This window comes from Myotis myotis, unplaced genomic scaffold (genome assembly GCF_014108235.1).
Source record: "Myotis myotis isolate mMyoMyo1 unplaced genomic scaffold, mMyoMyo1.p scaffold_m19_p_9, whole genome shotgun sequence".
Taxonomy (NCBI): Eukaryota; Metazoa; Chordata; class Mammalia; order Chiroptera; family Vespertilionidae; genus Myotis; species Myotis myotis.
This window is the reverse complement of record NW_023416401.1, coordinates 57,023,489-57,038,237: the sequence shown is the minus strand read 5'-3', so window position 1 is coordinate 57,038,237 and position 14,749 is coordinate 57,023,489. Positions and strand designations below refer to the sequence as shown.

Here is a 14,749-nt window from a genome sequence, read left to right as displayed (position 1 = left end):
CCTTCTGGGCGCGCTACCCACAACACCCTGCGCCAAAGCGCGCGAAAATCGCAGCGCCAGAGCGGCGTCTCTTCGATGGTCTGCCTCCGCGTTTCTCCTCAAAGAAGTCCGTTTCTCCTCCAGGGCTCCAAGCGGTCCCTCTTCAGAAATATGATAAGAAGACGGACTTCGGGTCCTGGAAAATAACCTGGACTTGGCTCTTGGCGGGCAACAGTGGGCGCAGCGGGCTGGGCAAATTGGAAGCGGAGGGATCAGCACTTTGCGCGCAGAGTCTGCTGGGAGTTGTAGTCCATATACCGCCCTGAAGCCGGCGGCGACGCCCTTTTCTCAGCGGCTCTCCGGCCTGGGTGTGGCTGGGCTGTCCGTTGCGAGGTGGCCTCGTTCACCTTAGGGAGAAGGCTCCTCTGTCCCGCCTACGCTCGGGCCTGGTGTGTCACTGCTCCGCGGCGCGAAACATAATCTGAGACTTGCCCCTTGAGTTAGGAGATGGTGGAGGGAACAGGAAAAAGGTCCCTTGACAGCGGACGGGGATGGGGTGGGGGGTGGGGTGGGATGGAGTGGGGGGTGGGGTGGGATGGAGTGGGGGGTGGGGTGGGATGGAGTGGGGGGTGGGGTGGGATGGAGTGGGGGGTGGGGGGAGGACCTTGTGGGACTCTCCTCAGTGTCTCCTGCGCCAGGTGAGTGTGCTGTTTTAATGACTGAATTGTTGGTGAAGCAAGCATCTTAGGGGACAGCTACCCATATCTTCCTGATCGCTAAACAAGGCTTGACCTGGATTCAGAGAGATGCAGTGAGGGGCCCTCTTTTCAGCTTCCTGGACCCTGGGAACCGTCTCAGTACAGTCATTCTAGGCTGAGGGATGCCTGAGCATAAACCTGAAGGCATGGCACTGGCATCGGGACTTACCTTCTGCTCCACCGAAACCCCTGCTTCAGGAGGCACCAGAGTGAGCTTTTAAAAGGTAAATCAGAGCTGTGGTCGCCAGCCTTTCGGACCTCACGGACCCCCAGCGGTCCGCGGACCGCAGGTTGGCGACCACGTCATTCCTTCACTAAAAATCCTCAAAAGATTCCTCTTGCCTGTAAAATAGTCTCCAAACTTCCTTTCCATGGCCTACAAGGCCCCTGGTGATCGGGCCCCACCCTATTTAGGGCTTTGCTCTCCCACCCCTACCCCTCAGGCATATAAGTAACGTTCAGCCTCATTGCTTCGTTTTGGAACCTCCAAAACGCCAAGCTGCCACGCTCGTTCTTGCTTCAAGGCCTTTGCCACGTTCTGATCAAATGACCCCAAACACGCTGCACCACATCTTTGCTGGTCTGGCTCCTCCTCATTCAAGGCCATCCCGGAGCACTGTATCTAAAATTACTGACCTCACCCTCCACCCCATGTGTCTTCATAGCACCTTATCACTATCTGAAATTGTCTTGTTTATTCACTGGCTCTTTCTGCTAAAATGTGAGTCGCATGAGAGCATGGGCCTTCCTTTCATGTTCACTATACTCCGAAGTTTAGGTTAGTGCCTGGTGCATAGTACCATAGTTGGTACTCAGCACATACTTAGCATGGTGTGTTTGAAAGATTACCAAGTGTCCCTTGTTGCTTGGATGAGGGAAGGAGTCACCGGAGGTGAAAATGGAAGACAGGTCAAGGTAGGTTGTAAAGCACCTCGGATGCCTCCCTAAAAGCCTGGCTATTATCCGTGGGGGTTTTAAGGAAGGAAGGTGACAAATGATCAGGATGTGTTTTGGACAGGTTTCTCAGGCTGCATTGTGACATACAGATTGGATGGAGTAGAGACTAGAGGTCTGAAGCTGGTAGAGGACTGGTCCGCCATAGGAAGGAGCCAGCCTGGGGAAAGGTCTCTGGCCTAGAACTGAAGGGGGCACTGCTAAGGAGGGATGACTCCCCAGTAGCAAGTTTCCATCTGGGCCAAGAGGGTGAAAGGTGCTGCTGTTAATCAGCGGTTCTCAACCTGTGGGTCGCCACCCCTTTGGCGGTCGAATGACCCTTTCTCAGGGGTCGCCTAAGACCATCCTGCATATCAGATATTTACATTACGATTCATAACAGTAGCAACATTACAGTTATGAAGTAGCAACGAAAATAATTTTATGGTTGGGGGTCACAACATGAGGAACTGTTTTAAAGGGCCAGAAGGTTGAGAACCACTGTGTTAACTAGAATCGGAGTCCAAGCAGAAGGATCAGATCAGTTCTCACACTGTTGTGTTTGGGATGCTTGCAGAAATTTAAGAGGAGGCTACTGAACCCTGGGAGGTGGCCCTTTGGGACTTGGGAACCAGCTGCACGCTAGGTCTCAAATGAGTAAAAACTCAAACTGACCCCAAAAACTCAAACTCAAACTGAACTTCCCAGGTGGTACTTCCAACTCTGCTTCCTTCTAGAAGCTACTGCTGCAGCTGTCTTCAGGATCATCTCTTTATTTTCTTGGCACACAGTGTCTGCCGGAGACTTTTCCCATGAGTTTTTACTTAGAGGATTGCTTATGGACAGTCTATCTCCAATGCCAATGGGTCTGTAACAGGCTTATCATCCCTCCTCCTAACTTCCTTTCCTGTCAGCAAAGAAATGCCGGAATTAGTGGAAGTGAGATGGATGAAAGTAATCTTGTAGTGGCAAGATTTGTTTTCTAAGAAAACCACTGTGCTTATTTAAGAGAGAGCTCCATTACCCACTGTAAGAGACTTAGTGCTTTCTGGCTCCAGAGAGGAGCCCCCACCTACCTCTCAGAGCGGTCCCGCAGGCCCTGAAACAGCTCATAACTCTGACCCCCAATAGTTAGTCTGAGAGGAAGTGGACTGTGCACTATTTACTATAGTCTTCAAAACCCAAAAGTTTAAATAAATTTTGGTTTTAAAACAAAAAAGAGAGTTCCAGGAATGGGGACACAGCCAGGACATGAGGATTTGAGAATATCCATTCAGTACCTGAAGCTAAAGAAGGAGATTCATAGCAGGGAGTGTGTTGGTATGAGAAGAGACTTTAGGAAACCCAACACTTCAGAGATGTTCAGAATTTGGGGAGTGAATGAAAAAAAAACACAAAAAACTGACCAGAGAGGTATAAAAAACAAAGAGCAAATATCTCAAGAGGCCAGGAAAGAAGTATTCTACAGAGTCCAGCAGAAAATTCAAATAAGATGAAGAATTCAATGGCCTTATATATTAACATTCATATATTTGTTTTGTTTTTAAGTGAGCCAGCTGGACTGCATAGGCTGAAGAAACAAGTTACAGAGGCAGAAGAAGGACACTTGGAGCTTAGGAGATAAAGGCAAAGGTAACGTGCCTAAGGAAAAGGAAGGGAGGAAAGGAAAGGCACAGGCAGGCTCCCAAGAGGTAGGAGCACTCATACTTTTAGTGACGTCTGCCAGAGCAGTTTTCTTTAGCACAATGGGTGTGGAAGCCATATTACTATGGCCAAGAGGCCAATGGAAGGTCAGAAAGTTAAAGTAGGAAGTAAAAAGTTCTCTTTAAGAAGTTTTGTGGAGGAGAGGCAAAATAAAGAATATTTTCTAGGCTAGGGGAAACCCAAGCATGTGAATAATCACGGACAGAAACAGGCAGAGAAAGTCTGAAGATAAAAAGAGAAAGTGAGAGATCATTGATGTGGCCAGGCCCTGAAAAAGTTGGTCAAGCTGGGAATTCAGAGCCTGGCCTTCCTCTTCATAGCTCCTGTCTGGAAGGTAATTACCTTACATCCAGATTCAGCAGACCGGACAGGTGCTCTACTGAGTAGAAAATAGAGCCACTTAGGAGACATATGTAATACTCTTTGTAATACTTTAAGCAATAAAACAATTAAAAAGGAAATAGAGCCACTTGCAGTAGAATGGGAGAGGTTGGAACAATTGTCGAGAAATATCACTGGGTCTGTCAACTGTAGACCTTGTGGTTGGAATTTTTAAGGAAAAATGGAATAAAAGTAAGTCTTCCCCATGGAATCCTGGCTTTCATAGCTGGTCATGGACAAGATAACAAGAGCCAAGAAGCCTCAAGTTTTTTGCCTTTGCCATAATTAACCAATCTCTTTTTCCCCCCTGATTTGAACTGTAGAGGGTAATTCTGGCCTTAAAAAGAAACCAAGATAACAGTTAACTCTCAGAAATGATAACTCAAACAAAACCAGGGATTCATTGCCCCATTTTTCATCTTTTGAGTAGTTTGGTTTTCAGTGAATGGGCATTGGTACCATAGCCCATTTCTTCTTTACTATTAGATTTGATTCTCCTGATTCTTTTCCCAATTTATGCATATTAACTCTTGAAAAACCTTAATTTCTTCATTCCACAAATGTTTACTGAATGCCTGCTATGTGCAAGATACTGATTCTTCCTTTACTGTGACTTTCAGATCATCTAGACTTGAACTGAGGGGCATTGCCAGCTTGAAAATGATCCAAGAACAAAAGAAACATCTCTCACAGGTCATCTATCAAACAAAAACTGAGAAACATTGCCGGAAGCCAATTCCAGCATGACAGCAGGCTGAATCATCTGGAGTGGCAAGGGCATTTCCCCAAACCTGAAAAGGATGCATTAAATTGTTTGCTGCCAGACAGCTCCGGGCATCTTAATCTGCATGTTATTGCCTCCTTCTGGCCAAACACCTGATGAACAGCCCTAGGCCAGTGGTCAGCAAACTCATTAGTCAACAGAACCAAATATCAACAGTACTTCTTCAAAACAGACTCACCCAGACCGAAAACCGACTCTGCGCATGGACCACGAAGTTTCAATCTCACTGTACGTGCGCGCCCACACGTGGTATTTTGTGGAAGAGCCACACTCAAGGGGCCAAAGAGCCGCATGTGGCTCCCGAGCTGCAGTTTGCTGACCACTGCCCTAGGCTAATTCTTCCATTCTGACAATGGACAGTGTATACAAACCCTACCCTTTGAAGTGTATATCTATGCCTCACCTCAGGACAATTTGTGTTAATAAAAAGCATGGGATCCTGAGATGAGGAGAACTTAGTTTCTTTAGCTAGGCTCCTCTGACCCCCAATGCCTTTCAAAATTATGCTTCGTCTCTGGACTCTTAAGTTACACACAGCCCCTTTTCCAGATTGCTGAACCCTTCTTAATGCCGAAACAAGAACCCCGGCAAAACATTATTCATTTTTTTTCTCCTCTTCAGGGCTAAATCTGGACTGTCAATAAGTCATATCCTGTCCATGTAAAACCTTCCATTTTCATCTATCTCTTGATTCACCTGGTTTGTCACTTTACATCCAATCAATCACTCATTTCTATGACTTTTCTTTTTGCTATGTTGTAATTCTCATGCTGTTCTGAGTTGAATTATTAGGAAGTACGGACCTTGGAAATGAGGCCAAAATAAAAGGGAAATACTCTTCGGTTCCCTTATGAAATAAGGCAGATTTAAGCAGTACTCTTTTCCTCCCCTATTTTGGATGGTCACTAAACTGTCATTGGTTTTCAATAAACAGCACTGCCATACTCAACAAAAAACCTAGCCCATGGCTGTCCTCTTTGTTGTCACTGAATCCCCAGCTCCTTTATGTTAGGTTGGAGAGAGCCCAGGATCGGATACATGCAGACATGACAAGATAATGGACTTCCCCTGGAATTTCTCACAGATCAAGGTGCCAGACACAGATACCAGCTTCTTCTCCCTGAATTCACATACCCCCACACAGATAAGAACTTTGTCCTGAATATTCCGCCCATTCCCTGCAGCAGAGAATTCCTCAGCTCATGTCCCCGCCCCTCACCCAACCGCAGTATAAAAAAAGCGCCCCCCTCCCTGTTGGCGTGAATCCTCGTGCCCTGTCCTTGGGGTACGTGGGTCTCCCGGGGACGCAGAATAAACCTTTTCCTTTCCTTTCTTCTCTGATTCACTGGACTCTATTTCTTGCGCTGCCTCCTGTGCCACCTAACCTAACATTTGGTGCCTTGAAACCCGGGTGGCGCGAGCACTCCATTTGGCCGTCCCTCCACGGCTCTGGGTGCCCGCCTCTCCCTCCTCGTGGCTCTGGACCCATCAGGACCGCATCTCTTCAGCTCAGCAACTTTTCCCAGTTTGGCAGCATCAGCAGTGAGTCCCGCCCCGCCCCCGTGCCGGTCCCATGTGGCCGCCCGCCCGCCGGCATCTCTGTCCGTAAACCGTGGCCATGTCAGAGATTGCCTCTCCGGACCCTTCCAGGAAGGCTCCTCCGGATCTGGGGGGGTAGCAGGGACGCCTCTACCCCGCCCACGGTCCCTCTGTCCCTCCATAGCGTGGGTTAAACCGCTGGGACGCCAGCCTTTAGCCCCGCTACAGGCCACAGGGATCAAGCACAGGGGGAATCCAAATTCCAAACCTGACCTGAGCACACCTCTAGGGTGCCTGCTCGCTGATCTGGCTAAACACGGGGCCTGTCCCGGACCTGCGTCCTTTTTCTGTAGCCCCAGTACCGTCACACCGACCTCAGTAATTTCTGCCAGCGAACTGGGAAATTTGCCCAAGTCTCTCTCTCTCAGCCTCTCTCCATCTCTCTGCGTTCCCCGTCCCTCCCCCAAAGTTCCTTCCGCCATCTCTCCTCGCTCCGCCCTTCCTCCTCCCTCCTGGCTGTCCCTGCACCGCGCCGAGCCCCAGATGTGTGCGGTGCATGTGGGGGTGGGTTCATGTGCTGTGTGTGGGATGCGGCGACAGCACCGCCATTGTCTCCGCGTCCCCTCACCCCCTCCACCGGAGAACTCCCCCGAATTCCCCTAGCGAAAGCCGCCCACTCTCCCACGGACCTCGTGCCCCTGTCCGTCCACACTCTCCCCTCCTCCCTCCCTGCCGGACTCTCCTCCAGCCACGCCTTCCGTGGACCCACTGACCCCGCCTCCCCTCTTCCCCCTGCCCCACCTCGGCCGAAAACTCAAACCGCCTTTCACAACCCCACCTCCGTCCCTGCATGCCTCCGGCGCCGCGCAGTTGGTCTGTCCGCGCACTGCCGCAGCCGCTAAAGCCATAGCCACTGCGGGAGCTGGCAACTCAAGTCCCCTGCCGCCTCTGCCTGCTCTACCTTCCTTCTGTCCTTCCTCCTCCGTTCTGCCCCTGGGAGGTTGCAGCTTTTAAACTCAACTGCCAATACCTCTCCCAAGCCCACCCAGGCCACCTCTCTCGCGCTCTCCCCTCCCCTTACAGCCTTCCTTAGTAACCAGTACCCCATGCAGTGCCCTCTGTAAGGTCTAACTGCCCGCCTTCCTCTGTGCGCTCCGCCCCCATGACTGCCAGCACTTTAATTCACAGGTGGCCGACCAGTTCCCTTTGCGAGAGGTTGCAGCTGTGCTCTCTTCAGACCCTCTTAACGAGAAGCTTCCTTCTCCCCTAGAGCCCAGCTCCTAAGAACGTCAGCTCCACAACAGCCTCTTCCATTTCTGCGCCCATTCTACCCCTGCCATAGTCCCATCAGGAACTGAGGGCATAGTCTGAATCTATGCCCCCCACTCTCTAACCCGACCTTTAAGGTCTTTATTAGTCCTCAAACCCAGGTCCGAGATCGAGTGAAAAATGGCCTTGAAGGTTCTTAATGCCCTGGAGGAGCAGGCACAGTCAGAATGGGAGGCCTGCCTTCCACAGGAGGTAGACCTGCAGACACACCTTAGTTGTTTGTGGCCCTGAGGTGGACGGCAGCCACCATGGCCCTAAGGGGGCTGTGCGCGGTGGGGGTGCAATGAAAGGAACGCCACCGGAGAATGCTTCAAATGTGGAAATGAAGGCCACTGGGCAATGCAGTGCCCCTGGCCCCGAGCTCCGACCAAGCCCTGCCCGGCATGCGGTCAAAATGGTCACTGGAAGAGTGACTGCCCTGGAAAAGTGGCGGGCCCCTTACGCCTCAGCGTGGGGGGACCACCCTTCCAGTCCAGGACCCACCCGCTGGCCATGTTGGAACTGGCTGAAGACTGAAGAAGCCCAGCCTCGATGACTCCAATCCCCTTGCTGAGCCTCGGGTCACAATGAAGGTAGTAGGTCACCTTCCCGGTTGACACGGGGGCTGCCTTCTCTGTCCTGCCCTCCTTTTTGGGGCCCCTTTATCCTTCCAAGATCTTGGACATGGGTATTGACGGCAAATCCACCTGCCCTCTGGCCACTGGACCCCTTCCCTGCCTCCTTGATGATAGCATGCCCCATGCCCCTGTTAGGACGAGACATCCTCACCATCCTAGTGGACACTCTGCAGCTCACTCTGAGCCCTTCAGCTTCCCTGCTCCTCCCACTCCTGGCCCCCTCCCTTTACAGGGACACCGATCCTCCACTGCCATGCATCCCGTCATGGGGCCCTGTTGTCCCAGACCACAGTAGCCTAGCTCAGTCGTCGCCTACCTCAGTCTTCGCTGTGAACGCCTTTTCTCCTTCTCTCCGCCACAACTGTCCCCTCCTCTGAACTGAAAACTGCTCTGACCTCGCCCCATCCCCCTCCAAACTCCCCAAAGGAAAAATGCGGCAGTTTTAAAATCCAAGCTGCTAGAGGCCTGGGAACAGGCTGCGCGACCTGCTCCCTCCCTCTCCGCCTTTTCTCCAGCCTCCAGGTCCCTGGCTTCCACTGCTCCTTCCATTTTCCTTTGGATATCAGCGCATTCTAACGTTTTCTCCCACTTTCGCTGCAATACCTACCTCTCTCAGGCTCACCGAGTGCCTCCCACCATCCCCGAAGAAGATTCGGCGACACCATCTAGGACCGGATGACCCATCATTCCTCACAGGCTCTTACCTGGCAAGGCACCCTCCAATTTTGCTCAGGTTTTTCATATTTTCAGGTGAAACAGACACGGAATGATGAGGGAGTCATCAATTCTACTGTCTGGATGGGAAATCCTCTAGTGTCACTCTCTATTTATGAACCCTGGACCTACTCCTATGCCCACCCTCATCAACACAACTTTCCATCTACTCTCTGACATCAGTCCCTCCTCCTCTACATCCTGCTGGATGTCTGTCACTGGCTTGAACCCTCATCATAGCCACTCAATTCCAACCTATTGAACCATCTAACTAAACTCTCTCTAGAAATTCGCAGCTCCTGGCCGGACCTCCTGCCCATGGCCCTGACCAAACTCCAGCTACACCAAGGAGCCCCACTTTCTTGAGCCCGTTTGGCTCTTCTTGCTCAACCACCATCTTCTTACTGATCCCCCTCCCCTGGGTACGTATCTCCCATATCTGTCTTTAACCAGGCAATTGCTCCGAGAACACGAGAACAGGTTTCTGCCCAAGCCAGAGCCGACCGACCAGGACTCCCAAGACCAGCCCTTCACCCTGGTGACTCGGTCCTCCTTAAGAACCTACAACCACAAGCCTTGGAGCCTAGGTGGGCAGGACCTCACACTGTAATCCTCACAGCCCCCACTGCGGCCAAGCTGCTTGGCGACCCCAGCTTGACAACCTGTCCTGGCACCGCCTCTCCAGACTCAAGAGGACCCCGGAGCAGCATGACTTCTATAACTGTGAGGTGTTGGGCCCCACTAAGGTCTGCCTTAACCGCCCTCTCCTCCTCCTTCCTTCTCCTCCTGGCCCTGAGCAACCTACACTCACCCCCACCCGCTTATGTGTGGAGGTTCAAGGTCCATGAAACCTACTACCAGAACGGCAAACAAGTCACCCGGCAGCGGAACCCAGACAGGTGTAATCAAGATGTCAACACCTATGGGGTTGCCACGGAAGAGACTATCATACCACACTGCAGCCAGTCTCACCAAGGCCAGCCCAGGTACCTTCTTTTGGTGTAACGGCACCTTAAGGAACCGCATGAACTCCTCTGACCCCGGGCCTTGCTTCGTGGTCACAGTAGTTCCCCAACTAACCTTGTATGGAGAGTCGGAGCTCACTGGTTGCTCCCTCCATCCCATCCCTGGACCCGCCGGGCTGCCTTCCTCCCTGTCATTTTAGGGGTGAGTATCGCTGCCTCAGTAGGCCTCACTGGGGGGCCCTTGGGAACAGTCTGGTCACTGCTCAGCACTTTAATGACAAGCTCCAGTTAGCCCTGGAGTCTACTACCGCCTCTTTTTAGCCTCCCTACAGTGACAAGTGACATCAGTAGCCCAAGTAGCCCTGCAGAACCAGCTCGCCTCAGACCTTCTGACTGCAGAAAAAGGAGGAACCTGTATATTCCTTCGGGAAGAATGCTGTTACTACATCAACGAGTCCGGAGTAGTGGAGCAAAACATAAACGTACAGACCCTGACTAAGCTGAGTGAAGAACTACATGCAGGACACTTCCAGGACAACTCTCCTTCCGGCTGCTTCCAAAGCCCCTTAGCCACCTGGGTCCTACCCATGATAGGGCCCCTGATTCTCATCTGTGTTCTTTTTTCTCCTAGCCCCCTGCCTCCTCAAGTTCATCCACTCCCGGATCGCTGAGATGTCACAAGTGACTGTGAATCAGCTCCTGCTCCATCCCTACACTCGGCTCCCCTCCACCCTGCCTCTGCCAAACCCTGGCCTTTAACTGCCCCCCTCCCTTCGCCGCCCGTGGTCAGCTGGAAGCAGCCAGAACGAGTCGCCGTCCCTTATCACCAAAACGCCGGGATGTTAGGTTGGAGAGAGCCCAGGATCGGATACATGCAGACATGACAAGATAATGGACTTCCCCTGGAATTTCTCACAGATCAAGGTGCCAGACACAGATACCAGCTTCTTCTCCCTGAATTCACATACCCCCACACAGATAAGAACTTCGTCCTGAATATTCCGCCCATTCCCTGCAGCAGAGAATTCCTCAGCTCATGTCCCCGCCCCTCACCCAACCGCAGTATAAAAAAAGCGCCCCCCTCCCTGTTGGCGTGAATCCACGTGCCCTGTCCTTGGGGTACGTGGGTCTCCCGGGGACGCAGAATAAGCCTTTTCCTTTCCTTTCTTTTCTGATTCACTGGACTCTATTTCTTGCGCCGCCTCCTGAGCCACCTAACCTAACACTTTATTCTCTACACCTAATCATGAAAGGTTGTGGATTCCTCCTCCACTGGGTTTCTAGTTGTCTCAACATTTTATATTTTTTTCTTCCAATACATTTTATATTTAGTTACTAGTCTAGTGTTTATGTCACTTTCTTTCTCAGTACTTCACAGCTTCACTGTTACCATTTGAATCAAATGTAGGCAGCTTTGAGGACATATCCGTCAGACCCAGCCTCATCTGAATGCTTTTTTAAAAAAATCCCTTTACCCAGTGCTCACCCTACTTTTTTAATCAGGGTTTTAAATTTTTTCTCTTTTTTTAAATATATTTTATTGAGTTTTTACAGAGAGGAAAAGAGAGAGATAGAGAGTTAGAAACATCGATGAGAGAGAAACATCGACCAGCTGCCTCCTGCACACTCCCCACTGGGGATGTGCCCGCAACCCAGGTACATGCCCTTGACCGGAATCGAACCTGGGACCTTTCAGTCCGCAGGCCGACGCTCTATCCACTGAGCCAAACCGGTTTCGGCAAATTTTTTCTTAATATCCAGTGGCATGTCCATTTAACTCTATGTTGAGCTTTTTTCAATAGAAAATGAAGTATGAGTAGTGAAATAGATTTATTCTGCCTTCATTTCTGATCCAGATATATCATGAAGGTTGTTTCTATTCTGATCCCATTGTGTGATAGCTTCTATGATTAGCCTCCTTGTTATGGTTTTAATATTTCAGAGTTCCCCAGAGTATGTGTCCAAAGTCTGATTAAGACTTTTAGAAGCTCCAAGACTAAAAGATTATATGGACACTCTCCCAAATATCATTCAAAATATAAACAATTCTAAACCACAAAATAAGTGTAAGAAAGTACAACTAAGTTCTGATTATTTCTCTCAAAATGGTTATTTCATTTTGAAATATTTTCAAAAACATTTTTTGTCCTCTGGCTTTGCTCTGCGTCTTTAGCAGATGTTTGATCAGCACATGTCCCTCTTAAGAAAAAACTGCTCCCTAATCATCTAACTGTTCCAAAAAACAGTTGATAGTTGTGGGGGAGGGGCAAGTCCTGACCTCATCATTCTAGTAAGAAGTTGTTCCACAAGGGAAAACTGAAGTGGTGATCCTTAAGCTGGGTCCCTACAGGGAAAGTAGTGCCAGCCCTACTCACAAGGAAAATTAAGTGATTTTTGTATCTCCTTCAGACTTTGGATAAAGAACTGAAAAACTGAAAACACCAATTTAACTTAAAACTGTTCATTTTAAGGCCTTTATCAAAATCTAGAGTGACCAGGGCACTCTGTGGTCACAAGAAGATATTTCAGAATAGCAATAGCATTTTAAAAAATTGATTTTAGAAAAGAAGACAGAAATATCAATTTGTCATTCCACTTTTTGTAGTTTATTTTTCTATATATATTTTTTAAATTTATTTTTTATCTTTTTTGTTTTATCTTTTTATTCTGTTTTCTTACTTTTATACAAAAAATTGTATTGATTTTAGAGAGAGAAAGGGAGAGAGAAAAACAGATTTGTTCCATTTATTTATGCATTCATTGTTTGCTTCTTCTATGTGACCTAACCAAGGATGGAACCCACAACCTTGACACATCGAGATAATGGTCCAACCAATTGAGCAACTGGCCAGGGCTTGTTCTGTTTTACTTCTTGATGTTTCCTAATTACCTAGCACAGTTCCTGGCTAGGAGGTCAGGGATTTGCTTGAAGGCTAGAAGGTCCTATTTTCTAGAGTAAGGTAAGCTAGCTAAAACTGAGTTGGAAGGTTGTGATTGGTGTATGTTAGGTTGCATTATTAGTCACTCACACTAAGAGTGAGTTCACCAGATCCTTTCCTAAGAGGAGAGATAGAAAAAGGAGCATGGAGTTTAAAAACTGGAAGAAGGAAGGAGGGGGTGCTGGAAGGGACAGAGAGATTTTGAAACCAGACAAGGAATGGGTCTGGGCTGCCTGCCACTACTTTAGCCAACCAAGCAGAGACAGGGTTGAATTATGTATGAGGTTTTATTTTTCAATATTGCCCGCAACATGGGAGAACAGCAGGTCATCCACAAAAATCTACTCTATATCCCCTTCAGCCTCCTCCTCCCGCGCCGCACGCCCCCCCCCCCCCCCCCCCCCCCCCCCCCCGCCTCCCCAAGCTAGCTGCTTATTTTGGGTAGAAGGACAAAGATTACATGGGAAGTAGGCAAAGGGAATTATAGGCATGGGTAAGTAGACAAAAGGGATAAGAATGGGTATAATGATTACCCACTACAGGCAAGAGCTGGGGTTGCAAATGGCAGGCTCCCCTCCAGGACTCCATTGTTTTGGCAACAAGGTTGTTATTCTTTCCATGATGATAGGCAGTTCTCTGATAAGGAGAATGGACCACATTTGGAGGTTAACTACCAGGTCCCAGGGGCATTAACTCCCAGGTCCCAGCCAGGTCAGACTGTGCTTTCTTTAATCAGGACAAAACAATCATGGTTAACAGAGCATGATTAATATTTCTTGTAACTACAGCTAGTCCTCACTATCCCCCCCCCCCCCCAACAATTTGACTTATTTTACACTTGTACCTAGTACTGTTTTATTTTCCAGGGCCGATGCCTGAGAGATTCTCCCCTCACCCAATCCCATCTTTTACTTACATAATAGTTTAATCTTTCAATAAGAAAAAAAACGAATTTCTTATAAAATAAGGTATCTCAGTATAAGGAGGAAAAGCAATACTTGAATACTTGAATTTTATTTTATTTTTATTTTTATTTTTTAATATATTTTATTGATTTTTTACAGAGAGGAAGGGAGAGAGATAGAGAGTTAGAAACATCGATGAGAGAGAAACATCGATCAGCTGCCTCCTGCACATCTCCTACTGGGGATATGCCCGCAACCCAGGTACATGCCCTTGACCGGAATCGAACCTGGGACCTTTCAGTCCGCAGGCCGACGCTCTATCCACTGAGCCAAACTGGTTTCGGCGAATACTTGAATTTTAAAAAGTGAAAATCTAAACTAATAAAGACAGTTGGGCCAGTAATAGATAATGAATAATACATTTTAATAGTATGTAATAAAAATAAAGCCAAAATAATATTCAAATATATTGAACTTTTATTTCAACATATTACAACAAAATTAAATGTCCAGAAATTTTTGTTTTGTATATTTAAAAAATCCCATAAAAACATAAGCCTATCTCTGAGGACAGCCTTGTATAAAAATAATAGAGATCTTTGGAATAAATAGACGTGGTAATAGAATCACTATCAAGTACTTTTTCAGCTCTTCCCAAACTCCTAGGTAGTTCAGTACAGAGCAGTCCTCTCTGTCTCTTAATGGATGCTTCTCTCTGTGAATTTTAACACAATAAAACAAATAAGATATGCATTGTTGTGCTTGCTTCTCCCTGTTATTATTACTCAGAAATAAAAATCTGCCTGGAACGACAGGGACTCCAGTGTAAATCTGAGTAGAGTGAAAGGATTCATTCAACTTCTTATATGTCACTGGAGATTTAAACTGCACCCTAAACCTAAAGGTCTGTTTTTTTGCTGTGAGACAAAGACCATGAAGTCAAACCAAGGACTCAAAAAATTCCTCAAGGATAACCACCGCTTTTTGTTCTAACTTCACTTTCCTCAGTGTAGGATGTGCATCCTTTCCCATTAAAAATAAAATGAGATATGCTAACTTTTAGGTAAGAAGTGTTCAAACTTTGTATTATTTGAGGTTCAATCATAATTTATTTTTTAAATATATTTTTATTGATTTCAGAGAGGAAGGGAGAGATAGAAATATCAATGATGAGAGGGAATCATTAACTGCCTTCTGCACGC

General features: G+C 48.2%; 1 long non-coding RNA gene across 1 annotated transcript; it reads left to right on the top strand.

Annotated features, from left to right (window-relative positions):
• The first annotated feature begins 15 nt into the window (after nucleotides 1-15).
• LOC118663057 lies at nucleotides 16-4,591 on the top strand. The gene is made up of 4 exons (XR_004969981.1): nucleotides 16-428; nucleotides 811-961; nucleotides 3,219-3,302; nucleotides 4,376-4,591. It is a non-coding gene; the product is annotated as an uncharacterized LOC118663057 (long non-coding RNA).
• Nucleotides 4,592-14,749: the final 10,158 nt, after the last annotated feature.